Here is a 13,694-nt window from a genome sequence, read left to right on the forward strand (position 1 = left end):
ACTATAAGGCATGTTATCTAATACTTTATTGTTCTCGTAGCTCTTCTCTGCACCCTTTCCAATTTCTCAACATCCTTCTTGAATTGTGGGCACCAGAACTGGAAACAGTGTTCCAGCAACAGTAGCATCAGTAACAAAAACAGAGGTAAAATAATCTCTCTGCTCCTACTTGAGATTCCCTTGTTTATGCATCTGAGGTTCTCATTAGCTCTTTTGGCCACAGTCTCACACTGGAAGATTATGTTCAGCTGACTCTCCACCATGACCCCCAAATCTTTTTCAGAGGCACTGCTTCCCAGGATAGAGTCCCCCATCCTCTAAGTATGGCCCATATTCTTTGTTCGCAGTTGTATACATTTACATTTAGCCATATTAAAACAAAACAAAACAAACACATTTAAAAATCCCTATAGTTAATTTTCAACTAGAGCTGATTAAATACTGAAAGCAATTATTTGCTTAATAATTTATTCAACAAAGAATAGCAAAAATTTGCCCAACTAATGTATTTGATTAATAATATCCAACCAGCTCTAATTTAAACTAACAGTTCAAAAGACTCCCTGCTGTTTCTAAATTAACTTTACCAAAATGACAGCTGTATACAGCCAAAGTCTGAGGCCATCAGAAGAATTTTTCAGCTATTTTATTTTTCTGATAAGGAAGATAAGATACAAATGTTGACAGATATGGTAATTTTCTGTATATCCCTGGAAGACTTTACTGAATTAAATTTAAGAATCTTTGGAGTCCAGTGTATTAGATGAATGGTTGATGTGTTATTTTTAGCTGAGATTGTATGTAACCTCTCAAGAAAGCAGATATGACAGATATTAGGCCTGGGAGTTCAAAGGACTATTTTGAAAATGTGCCAGACAAGAATGGACTTTTGGGATGATAAAAGTGAAGTGGATTTGATGGGGGAATACCTACATACAGGATGCAAATTTACCACCTCCGATTATGCAAAAACCCATCCTTTTGAAGCTACAGCCTGAGGAGTCTGCTGACTACCTGTTCCTAGAGACAAGATGATGGGCCTGAGCTGCATAAAGAAATAGCTGAACAGCCCAGGCTGGGTTCTGGTTCTGAATCTGAGACAGTTTTGAACTTGTAACCATGGGGAAAACCCAGACGTGTGTTCTGAAGGGCTGACACTTACCGGAGTCGGAGGATGGAGTTAGAATGACATATGGTAAGCTTTTTAGCATGTGCGTAGGTTCTTTTATTATTTTTAATATGTTTTCTCAGTAATGCTTTCTCCTTCAGAATAATGGTGCTTCCTTATAAAGAGTTTTGTGGTAATTTATAACTGTGGGAAATACAGTGGGTATAATCTCTGGAGAGAAAATAAAGTGCAGATGCTGACCTTGTAGGCAGTCTGTCTTGCTGGGCATATCACAATATAAATTAGGGAGTTGTGCAGCCTTAACACCCAGGTCTTGGGGGAGAAAGACCTGGGATTTCTGCCCAAGAGACGTGACGGTTCAAGAGCTAGGATCCTAGAGTGGGTGCTCTTGGTGGACCAAGGGGGGAATAAAGATGCCATTGCCCTGAACTATGACATGAATTAAATGATAGACCTTAGAGCCTATACTGCCAAATAGGGTGCCAAAGAATCACGCTTAGCTGGGCTGAGCCACACTTCTCTCATGGGAAGATTTCCTAATAATCTCTGTATTTAAAACAAGATTTTATTTTTCCACTACTAAGAGGAGAGATTTTTAACCATGTTCTTGCTAAAACCTAGGCAGGGTTTACAGTATCTTCCCCCATTCAGTCACAAGCCCAAATTTAATGTTCCCATGTATGTGATTTTGGTCCCTTATGTCTGATTTTCCTCTCTATTCCATAAAGTTACACCTGATTTGCACCAGTATATATGAGAGAAGCCAGCCTACAATTTGCAGATGTCCTATCCATATGGGTACTGTGTAGATAGATGGTAAATACATGCTTTTTTCTAACTTGGCTTGAGTCAATACTATGACTTATTTTACAGTTTCTAAACTCAAGGTAGCACTATAAAGGGTGCAAAAATCATTTTAAAATGCTGGGTAGGGGGGACTGGTGGGATAAAAACACACCAAATTTTAGAGAGTGAACAGCAAAGTATCATCTAGGCAGAGCCACAATACACTACATCAGAACACACCAACATTGAAGTTTCTGGGACAATTTTAGGAAGTTTCAAATCAAGCTTCCTGTATCAGTAAGGCCCATGACAGTGAAGTGAGCAGCAATGTATCCACAGGGTAATGCTCCAAAGAGTCCATCATGGAAGGTAGCTTTAGCCCTCCCTGTGGTGGCAGCACTGGATATACTGTGACTCATGCTCCTCTATGACCTGCACACAGATTGCAGGTAATTTGTGGCACCACAATCACTTATCTCTAGAGGCTCCTCCATCAGAGCCTGCACTGGGCAAGCCAACACAAACATGTAAGAGATTCTGGCCCTCACATGAAGAATCTGTAAAATTCAATGGTTTGTGAGGTTCCTGGGTTAGTGCCAGTGCTTTACTTCAGTGTATATTTATTATATATTTATATTGTAATAAAGAATATTTTGGGGTCCTCGTCTATAATGGAGACCTTTTACTGACTCAAGATATTCACATGAAAAAGATAAAAAGTCTACAATCCTGCTGCATGTAACCATGTGGCTGTAGAACTCCTTGCTAGAAGAGATCAGACTTAGCCCAAGCCTGATGTGGCCTGAAATCAAGATTAAACCATGCCTTTTTAATAAAAACTTTGAATCAATGTTCTTAGAAATAATAAGGAATAATCTCACAATAATAATAAGGGAGAAGTAATAATCTCAATCACACTCCACTGCTGGGAAGAACGGAGAGAGTTTTGTGCTCTGTCGTTATGTGAAGTATTTAGATCTAAAGGAACTGGAGAAGAGGGGCTGTTAATAAGCAAGCAGAAGGTTAGCGAAAAGGCCAATATGTCCATTTACTATACAGATCCACCATGTAAAACTCCTGCTTGGGTGAGCAAAATGGGCTGTGGCTGCTATTATAATCCTTGGGCTGTAGCATTTGGTCATGGAGTGTGCAGGAGTTCCATTGTTAGGAGGAGGATTCCTTCCCCTCCACTCCAGCATAGTTCAGCCTGATAACTTTTAAAGGAATTTGCTCTCTGTATTTGTTTGGAAGAAAAAAATAACTGAGCAACATTATTATTATATTATTATATTACATTATTATATTTCAAGGAATCCCTGTTGAGGTTACAGGGACAAACCATCCCGATGAGTCGAAAGAATAGTAAATATGGCAGGCGACCAGCTTGGCTTAATGGTGAAATCCTAGCGGATCTTAAACATAAAAAAGAAGCTTACAAGAAGTGGAAGGTTGGACATATGACCAGGGAAGAGTATAAAAATATTGCTCGGGCATGTAGGAAAGATATCAGGAGGGCCAAATCGCACCTGGAGCTGCAGCTAGCAAGAGATGTCAAGAGTAACAAGAAGGGTTTCTTCAGGTATGTTGGCAACAAGAAGAAAGCCAAGGAAAGTGTGGGCCCCTTACTGAATGAGGGAGGCAAGCTAGTGACAGAGGATGTGGAAAAAGCTAATGTACTCAATGCTTTTTTTGCCTCTGTTTTCACTAACAAGGTCAGCTCCCAGACTGCTGTGCTGGGCAACACAAAATGGGGAAGAGATGGCCAGCCCTCTGTAGAGATAGAGGTGGTTAGGGACTATTTAGAAAAGCTGGACGTGCACAAGTCCATGGGGCCGGACGAATTGCATCCGAGAGTGCTGAAGGAATTGGCGGCTGTGATTGCAGAGCCCTTGGCCATTATCTTTGAAAACTCGTGGCGAACGGGGGAAGTCCCGGATGACTGGAAAAAGGCTAATGTAGTGCCCATCTTTAAAAAAGGGAAGAAGGAGGATCCTGGGAACTACAGGCCGGTCAGCCTCACCTCAGTCCCTGGAAAAATCATGGAGCAGGTCCTCAAAGAATCAATCCTGAAGCACTTAGAGGAGAGGAAAGTGATCAGGAACAGTCAGCATGGATTCACCAAGGGAAGGTCATGCCTGACTAATCTAATCGCCTTTTATGATGAGATTACTGGTTCTGTGGATGAAGGGAAAGCAGTGGATGTATTGTTTCTTGACTTTAGCAAAGCTTTTGACACGGTCTCCCACAGCATTCTTGTCAGCAAGTTAAGGAAGTATGGGCTGGATGAATGCACTATAAGGTGGGTAGAAAGCTGGCTAGATTGTCGGGCTCAACGGGTAGTGATCAATGGCTCCATGTCTAGTTGGCAGCCGGTGTCAAGTGGAGTGCCCCAGGGGTCGGTCCTGGGGCCCGTTTTGTTCAATATCTTCATAAATGATCTGGAGGATGGTGTGGATTGCACTCTCAGCAAATTTGCGGATGATACTAAACTGGGAGGAGTGGTAGATACGCTGGAGGGGAGGGATAGGATACAGAAGGACCTAGACAAATTGGAGGATTGGGCCAAAAGAAATCTAATGAGGTTCAATAAGGATAAATGCAGGGTCCTGCACTTAGGATGGAAGAATCCAATGCACCGCTACAGACTAGGGACCGAATGGCTCGGCAGCAGTTCTGCGGAAAAGGACCTAGGGGTGACAGTGGACGAGAAGCTGGATATGAGTCAGCAGTGTGCCCTTGTTGCCAAGAAGGCCAATGGCATTTTGGGTTGTATAAGTAGGGGCATAGCGAGCAGATCGAGGGACGTGATCGTTCCCCTCTATTCGACACTGGTGAGGCCTCATCTGGAGTACTGTGTCCAGTTTTGGGCCCCACACTACAGGAAGGATGTGGATAAATTGGAAAGAGTACAACGAAGGGCAACAAAAATGATTAGGGGTCTAGAGCACATGACTTATGAGGAGAGGCTGAGGGAGCTGGGATTGTTTAGTCTGCAGAAGAGAAGAATGAGGGGGGATTTGATAGCTGCTTTCAACTACCTGAAAGGGGGTTTCAAAGAGGATGGCTCTAGACTGTTCTCAATGGTAGCAGATGACAGAACGAGGAGTAATGGTCTCAAGTTGCAATGGGGGAGGTTTAGATTGGATATTAGGAAAATTTTTTTCACTAAGAGGGTGGTGAAACACTGGAATGCGTTACCTAGGGAGGAGGTAGAATCTCCTTCCTTAGAGGTTTTTAAGGTCAGGCTTGACAAAGCCCTGGCTGGGATGATTTAACTGGGACTTGGTCCTGCTTTGAGCAGGGGGTTGGACTAGATGACCTTCTGGGGTCCCTTCCAACCCTGATATTCTATGATTCTATGATTCTATGATTAATGAAGTCAGAAATGAAGAGCCAGGGAAGAATTTCTGTCTGCAGCTATATCAATTGCATCCCATTGTCTGATATTTTTGGCTAACATTAGGACATATTTTGCTAAATGTTTGTAAATCTAAATGGTTTATTACTCTTAAGTTTAGCATAATTAACTAAGTTAAGGTCACAAAATGAACCCTCATATCATAGAAACATAGAATATTAGTGTTGGAAGAGACCTCAGGAGGTCATCTAGTCCAATCCCCTGCTCAAAGCAGGACCAACACCAACTAAATCATCCCAGCCAGGGCTTTGTCAAGCCAGATCTCTAAGGATCGAGATTCCACCACCTTCTTAGGTAACCCATTCCAGTGCTTCACCACCCTCCTAGTGAAATAGTGTTTCCTAATATCCAACCTCCCCCACTGCAACCTGAGACCATTGTTCCTTGTTCTGTCATCTGCCACCACTGAGAACAGCTGAGTTCCATCCTCTTTGGAACCCCCCTTCAGGTAGTTGAAGGCTGCAATCAAATCCTCCCTCACTCTTCTCTTCTGCAGACTAAACAAGCCCAGTTCCCTCAGCCTCTCCTCATAAATCATGTGCCCCAGCATCCTAATCATTTTTGTTGCCCTCTGCTGGACTCTTTCCAATTTGTCCACATCCCTTCTGGTAGTGGGGGGACCAAAACTGGATGCAATACCCAGATGTGGCCTCACCAGTGCCAAATAGACGGGAATAATTACTTCCCTTGATCTGCTGGCAATGCTCCTACTAATGGAGCCCAATATGCCATTGGCCTTCTTGGCAACAAGGGCACACTGCTGACTCATATCCAGCTTCTTCTCCACTGTAATCCCGAGGTCCTTTTCTGCAGAACTGCTGATTAGCCAGCCGGTCCCCAGCCTGTAGCGGTGCATGGAATTCTGCCTTCCTAAGTGCAGGACTCTGCACTTGTCCTTATTGAAACTCATCAGATTTCTTTTGGCCCAATCTTCCAATTTGTCTAGGTCACTCTGGACCCTATCCCTACCCTCAAGTGTATCTACCTCTCCCCCGCAATTTAGTGTCATCTGCAAACTTGCTGAGGGTGCAATTAATCCCATTGGCCAGATCATTACTAAAGATGTTGAACAAAACTGGCCCCAGCCCCTGGGACACTCCGCTTGATACCACTTAGATGACTCTAAGTATCCTTTTAAACTGGCTAAAATTCAAAATGAATTATTAGAACATGGAGGAGTTTTTAAAATGTCCTAATTTATCAAACTGCTAAAATAATCTCAAATTACTCATACACCCTAAGGTTTTTTAAACATTCCCTTTTTCAGTATCCCTCTAGAACATTTCCATTTTAAAAGTGTCATTATTTGTAATACACTCTTAAAAGCTTGAATATAATCATTGTTGAACCATTTTACTTACTGATTTTCATCCAGCAAACAATGGATTTTTTTTTTTGAACGAGCTTATGACTACCTCCTGCAATGTTCACCAACATCTCCAAAGCTTGTTAACGTTGCTCTTGAAGTAATAAAATTTTCAAAGCCTTACACAAGTAAATTTCATGCAGTAATCCTACTGAGATCTAGACAAATTCTCAGATACATTGGGTAAATTTTTCAAAGGTGCCTAAGAGACTTCAGAGCAAAAGTCCCATTTTACAAAAGTGACATGCAATTAGGAATCTATGTCCTGTTGACCATCAATAAGTTTAACTTTCAAGAGCCAGTGTTTTGCTCCTTCCCACCTAGTTTCAAAATACACCTAACCAATGGCCAGGCTCTCAATGCTCCCGAAGTGTGAATTCTCTCTAAAGTTGCACAGCTGCTTTGTGCTTGACTCAACCATCATTTAAAAAAACAAAAACTATATGCATAAGCTCCCTAAATGCACTTAGGTGCTGAAAAAGGTTATCTACCTTACAGTGACTATAGTTCTTCAAGGCGTGTTGTCCATATGGATTCCATTCTTAGTGCACATGAACCCCATGTACATGAAATCATGTCTTTTTGCCCAGCAGTGTCTGCTGGAGATGTGCTTGGGCTTTAGATATCCTGAGAGCATAAAAGGAAGAGTGGGCCCAACTGTCCCTCAATTTCTTCCCTATTACAGAATCCTAGGGTAATAGGAGTTGTAGTAGTGGGGAAGACAGGTGGTCATGGAATCCATGTGGACAAAACATCTTGAAGAACCACACTTACTGTAGTATACGTAACCATTCTTTCTTCTTTGAGTGATTGTCCACATGGATTCCACTCTTGATGACTATTAGACAGTTATCTATTTGCTTGGAGGTGGGTAGTAGGAACATCTCACTACCAATGCAGACTCCAGAACTATACCTGTATCCCTCCTTTTGGTGTCTGAGGGTGCTTGTCTAGAGCACTCCAAGAGAAACAATTTTAAGTGGTCTTCTCTAGCTTTTTGACTCTGTTTAGAGAAGGAGCAACATGTAATAGATTGCTGAGGAATATATCCCTCTGCTAAACAAAACTGGAACTTACAGTGCCCTGAGTATGTGAGTGTCACTGAGTGGCATTGAAGCTTCACAGGAAGGGCAGGTTTTTAACTCTGTAGATTTTGCTTTTGACATTGTTAGTCTCTCCACATGGGCAGGGGATGCTGTGGAGCGGGAGGGGTTCAAGGGTAAAAAGCAGAACCTGATTAAATTATTTCTGTATGTGTTTGGCCAATGGGCAACAAAATTATCCAGCACAGTGTGCAGAGAAGCAGGTGGACATTGCTGGAGTTGTGTCTTGCTGCCACGTGTGGCAAGAAGAAACTGAGGGATGGCTAGGCCCACTCTACCCTTTATGTCCTTGTGGGGACGGTAAGCAAGGACCTCCAGGGTGAAGGCACAACCCCAATGGATACTGCTGTCCAAAAGAATCCAATCTTGTATGGTTGTGGGGTGGGGGGCATGCACAACAAGAGTTGAATCTGTGTGGACAATCACTCAAATAACTGTTGTGTTTACAAATGAGATTTTCAAATCACTCAGCATTAGCGTAAAACTCCAATTGACTTAAATGGGAGTAGAGTTAGGCCAATATTGAATATGTTTGCAAATTGCACACTGCCTGCCTATCTACCTCTGAAAGTCTTGGCCAATATTTATCTAGATTTTTAAAAATCTATATGAAAAAAAATACAAAATATAACAAATATAAATTCTCATTCTAAATTATAGACATTAGGAAGAAGCTTTCTTTATGGTTAGTTTCTTTAAAAAATTGCCCGTTAGTAAGGTTTCTTGTACCTTCTACTAAATGTTTAGTGCTGGACTATATTGGAGACAGAATATCAGACAAAATGGACAACTGATCAGATGTGGTATGATGATCTTTGTGTTCCTAAGTTAACTAGTTTACAGGTAGAGTTTTCAACCACTTTGTACCTGAATGGTCCAGTAGATGAGAAGAATGTTTAGATATTATGGTGATGAGAGCTGTGGAAAACTAAGATCTACAGAAAGATAGAAGTCATGTATTTCAGATGTCCTGATATAATCTATAAACTCCTTAAACCTTAGTGGTTTGGTCTACATAGGCTGAATAACCACCTGTCTGGGCAAGAACTTCTCAGCTGATTCAGTGTATAAAGTCTGCCTGATCCCCCTTCTCTTTCATGCTGTTTCAGTAGTATACGCTCTTATCATAAAGTGGAGTGAACAATTTGAACCATTTATTGGATATTGTTAGCAAAATCTGGAAGCAATAATATGGCATATTGATGCTTTGGTCTGCTTGGTAAGACATAAATATATGAAGAGGCATGTGGGGGAATAGTTTTTTGATGAACATGTGTAATTCCTATTAACACTGATTGGAATGCTGTGCCAGTATTTAGAGGGAAAATATACTCCATAGTATTGACACATTTCTGGCATTTACATCTAAATATAAAAGGTTAGCTTTTATATTGTGGCTATTGAGAAAAGCCACACACAGGGATCTTTCTTCTAAGCAGTTTGATTTAATCATCAGTAGAAAAAACTATAATTATATTGGCTCATTAAAGCCAACATTCTTAGTTTATTAGCTTCTGAGGATTGGTTTTCTTGTTGGTTGGTTTGCTTTGTTTTGGAAACTAGAGCAAAGAAACTAGAGCATCACTTGTTTCCTCCTGTATGAAAAAAAACATTACTGGGCCTCAATAGAAATTATGTTTGTTGTCATCTTAATTAAAATTCTTGAATGTCAAATGGGAAAAGTATTATTAAACCAGTCTTCAATATTACATGTCTGGTAATTGTAATGAAACCCTTTGTTACATAGTCTATCACACATTTTAAATTCCAGTTTAATTACTTAAGTCTCATTTTTTCTTCCTTAGATGTTTATTGTAAAATCTCTATTGACTTCAGAAATGCATGATAAGATCCTAAATTGTGCCCTTGGTTATGTGTTTGCAACTCAATGGATTTTCATAAGAGTTGCAAGCATGTACCTGGAATATCATGTGGCACCATGCAGTTTTTGCAGGCATTTAATAACTGTAAAAACATGTAATCACTAATAATATTATTTATTTAAGACCATATAGCCTCATGGCAATGGCCTTATCTATCCTCATTATTTTCCAAGTTTGAAAATGGTTGGGCACTATAGGATATTATGCTGAGTATAGTTTACACTGACCACTGAATTGTGGTCAGCATTGACATCTAATTCGATTATTCACAACAGTGTTCAAACATGAGAAAATTGTATAACATATATACGATCACTGAGTGAAGATTTATGCATAAGATTCACTATGTATTGATATGAGAATAAGTTCCTGAATATATCTCTCTTCTTGGCACTCCAAATGCTCCTTTGGTAAGCAGAAAAGAACCAGTCTCAGCTGAACCTTTGACACTTGCTTTGGTGAATTCCATATGACTTTACATTGAGATTTACTTTTTCTCCCATCCAAAAATCATTAAGTGAATCTAATAATCAAGAAAGGTACCTGATCAGGCACTAAAAAAAGTAAAATATTTTATTTATCCACAGGACTAGAACAACTCTAAATAGACTTGGTCCTAGCTATCTTTCTGAGCATCTAATTTCCGATATACCAATGTTTTTCATAGTTATAAAGGGATGGAACAGTTAGAATTTAGAGGATAGCAGTATTTTCTGGCTTTACCTCTGGTAGGAAATGCCCTTCCTTCTTGTTCTCAGTAAGGTCATGGAACTAACCTCTTTTAAAATAGCCCTGTATAACACAGCTTTTTATGTCAGAAAATCTTCAACAAAGAGCATTGATTTTATTTCTGACCCTACACTAATATTTTCTCAATGCTGTATGTTTTTAGTCTTTTCCTCAGTGTTTGTGTTACAGTAAAAGTAGATAGCCTATGCATAACCTAGCAATATGAAACAGCAGTTCACATTCTATGCTGTCCCACCAATGTACCTCAAAGGTTAATTAAAGAAAGCTTTTTTTAAAAAAAGTGTGATTCCATGACCATTTGATTCTTGGCTTCTCTGTTGAGACTTCCAACAAGGTGCCAATTAATGCCACTTCTGACTGGTTGGTGACGTAGTCATCAGCCTGCTGGAAAATGAATTGTCATGTGAGTAGCAGAACCCAGTTTTCCTGTTATTTCCTATAAGTGCTTCTTGCTCTAATATCTTTCAACAAAGAAAGGGAGAAATTTTCTTTCAGAATCATTGTTGCTGAAAGATATTTCATTGCATGCTAAATTAGAGCATTCAAGGTTATTTCTTATTTTTATCTCTATTTCATTTCTGTTATCTATTATATTTTTATTTCTCATGTTTATCTAATTTCTTTGTGCAATTCAATTAGTGCTGCATCTTGTTTTAAAAAGTACATAATTCAAACTTTAAAAAAAACCCGCAAAACACAAAGACTTGAATACCGGCATAATTCCATTGGATTCCAGTGGAGCTATTACTGATTTATATCACTTTTAAGATATAGTCCAATTCTCATTTGTAATTGATAATGAAATCTATTATTAATATGTTTATTACAGTAGTGACTAAGGGTCAACCAAAAATAGGATGGGAAAAGGGGTATAACACACAAGCAGAGTGAATAACGTGATGGCAGCAAGTGTCATGTTAGTTACACAGGTTTCAGAGTAGCAGCCGTGTTAGTCTGTATTCGCAAAAGAAAAGGAGTACTTGTGGCACCTTAGAGACTAACAAATTTATTTGAGCATAAGCTTTCATGAGCTACAGCTCACTTCATCCAATGAATGCATCTGATGAAGTGAGCTGGAGCTCACGAAAGCTTATGGTCAAATAAATTTGGTAGTCTCTAAGGTGCCACAAGTACTCCTTTTCTTTTTTAGTTACACAGTTTTTGAGGGGAGGGGATATGCTAAGTGGATAAAAATGAAGGGAGTGAGGGAAACAGTTAGGGAAGAAGAGGGTGAGAAGGGCAGATGAGGAGTGAAGCTGAGATGAAGACACTCAAGTCCCAGCCCTGGGCCCCTATCTATGAGCCTTTTCATTGAAAGTTGGATCATATCCTAGTGAAATCAGAATCAGGCCCTTCCATTATCTTTCACTGTGTCTTTTAAAGCACAAATATTTCCAGGACATGAATTGCATTTGTGTGGCTTGATGACTACAGACAATCTATTTACAAGATTGCTAGTGCCTGTGATGTCCAAAGCAGCATGGATCTATCCATAGCTCCTGGAGCCTGCAGAGTGGCTCAATACCTGTCAAAAATTAAGACTCAGCCTTACTTCTGATGAAGGCGTTATGAATTTGATCAAGCCACTGTTGAGCTGTGTTGTATTGTATTACTGTAACAACCAACAGCAGCAAAGTCAGAGTCCATTCATATCTTTAATTCCCAGTGTAACAAATATCTTGAAAATCAGCTTTAACCCTTGAAGAACCTAAGATGAGTACAATTAACCTTAGTAAAATATACATAGGACAAATATTTGAGTTCTGGATACCTTAGGCTACTTCATTCCTCCAAACAAATGGTCTACTCCCCATTTTATCACAGTTCCCTTCTTTATATTCTTCTGCCAACCACCCAGCTTTCTCCTAGCTCTGATTACGATCACTGAAGAGCCCTTTGGAACTGAGTGTGCACCGGTTCTAATTTCTCACAGCCCACCTGTTTGTGGCTGCTGTCTATTCTTCCTTATGGCACATACAAGCACACAATGTTTTTCCCCAACTGCTTTGCAGCAGAGAGGTGTATCTCAACCTAGTGGGCCAGTTGGCAAAGAAGTGGTCATTTCTGGAAAGGAGTAAGTGGGCGTAGATGGGTCATAAGCCACAGACCTCCCCTCCCCCCCCGCTCTCCCCCACAGCACAGCCACCAGAAGTGATCTCACAAAAACCCCAGAAATTAGATTGTTCCCAGAATTTATTCTCCTAGGAAATAGAAAACTCCCTGTAGATTTAAAGGGAAAAGGAAGCCACTGGATGCAAAGCAAAAGAGTAGTCGGAAATATATCTTGAGCTGAGCATTAATAACCAAATAGTTCATTAGTCACAGTTCACTTTTCATGTCCATTCCTCCTTTTCCCCATTTGTAGCCATTTAGATAAACAATGTCAGAAGGGCAAGCCTGAGCTGGAACCATACTACCAGCAAGCCATTGTCTGGTGCTAGCTAAAGTCTTCATGAATCTGTTCAGCTCATCCCTGCAGACAGAGAACTGTATTTATTATTACTGCTTATTTGTATTATTAATTGTCAATATATCCCAACCTTCTGTCTACCACACAGTGTGAGAGTGTGCCTGTTCCTCAGACATAGGGAAAACATGACAGAAGTCAATAATTCTTGCCAGCCAGAAGGGAGTTAGATGCAGCAACAAACAGCCAGGGCCCAAACAACCATTTTAGGGTTGCAGCTTTTGCCTCTGCCAAGTTTAAAGGGCCAGCCCTCAAAGAACATGCTGGGAAAAAAGTTCCTATAAGAGGGTCAGTACAGAGTAAATACTCCCAAAGGAAGGAACTACTGCATTTTTTGTACATCAATACATATCAAACATGCATGTTACAAAAGGGATCAGAGCTGAAGTGCCTACGCACACATTATTTTATAACTGTAGAGTTTTTTTCTTAACACTAAAATGATAATGTCTTGCTCTATTTATTCAGACATCTTCCTAAAGCAGAAATAATAATGAGTGCTCTTTACAGGTGCTAGAAATTCTTTTTTTCCTTAAAATACCTTAAAAACACAACAAAAACAAACAAACAAAAACAAAACCCTAAAGATGAGTTTTATAGAGACTTTACCAAAATATAACTGAGGCTTTGTACAATTATAGTTTTAAGATGGGTTAGATAAATGGCAGTATTTACTCTATTTGTACAGCCGTTTGGATTTTGAACATTATATCACATTACCCTACATTGTTTGGGAGGAAAATGGACTCCAATGGTGCAGTTTATTTCTATTTAATTCTGTGTGTTCAATTA

The sequence above is a fragment of the Dermochelys coriacea genome, chromosome 3 (genome assembly GCF_009764565.3).
Source record: "Dermochelys coriacea isolate rDerCor1 chromosome 3, rDerCor1.pri.v4, whole genome shotgun sequence".
NCBI lineage: Eukaryota > Metazoa > Chordata > Testudines > Dermochelyidae > Dermochelys > Dermochelys coriacea.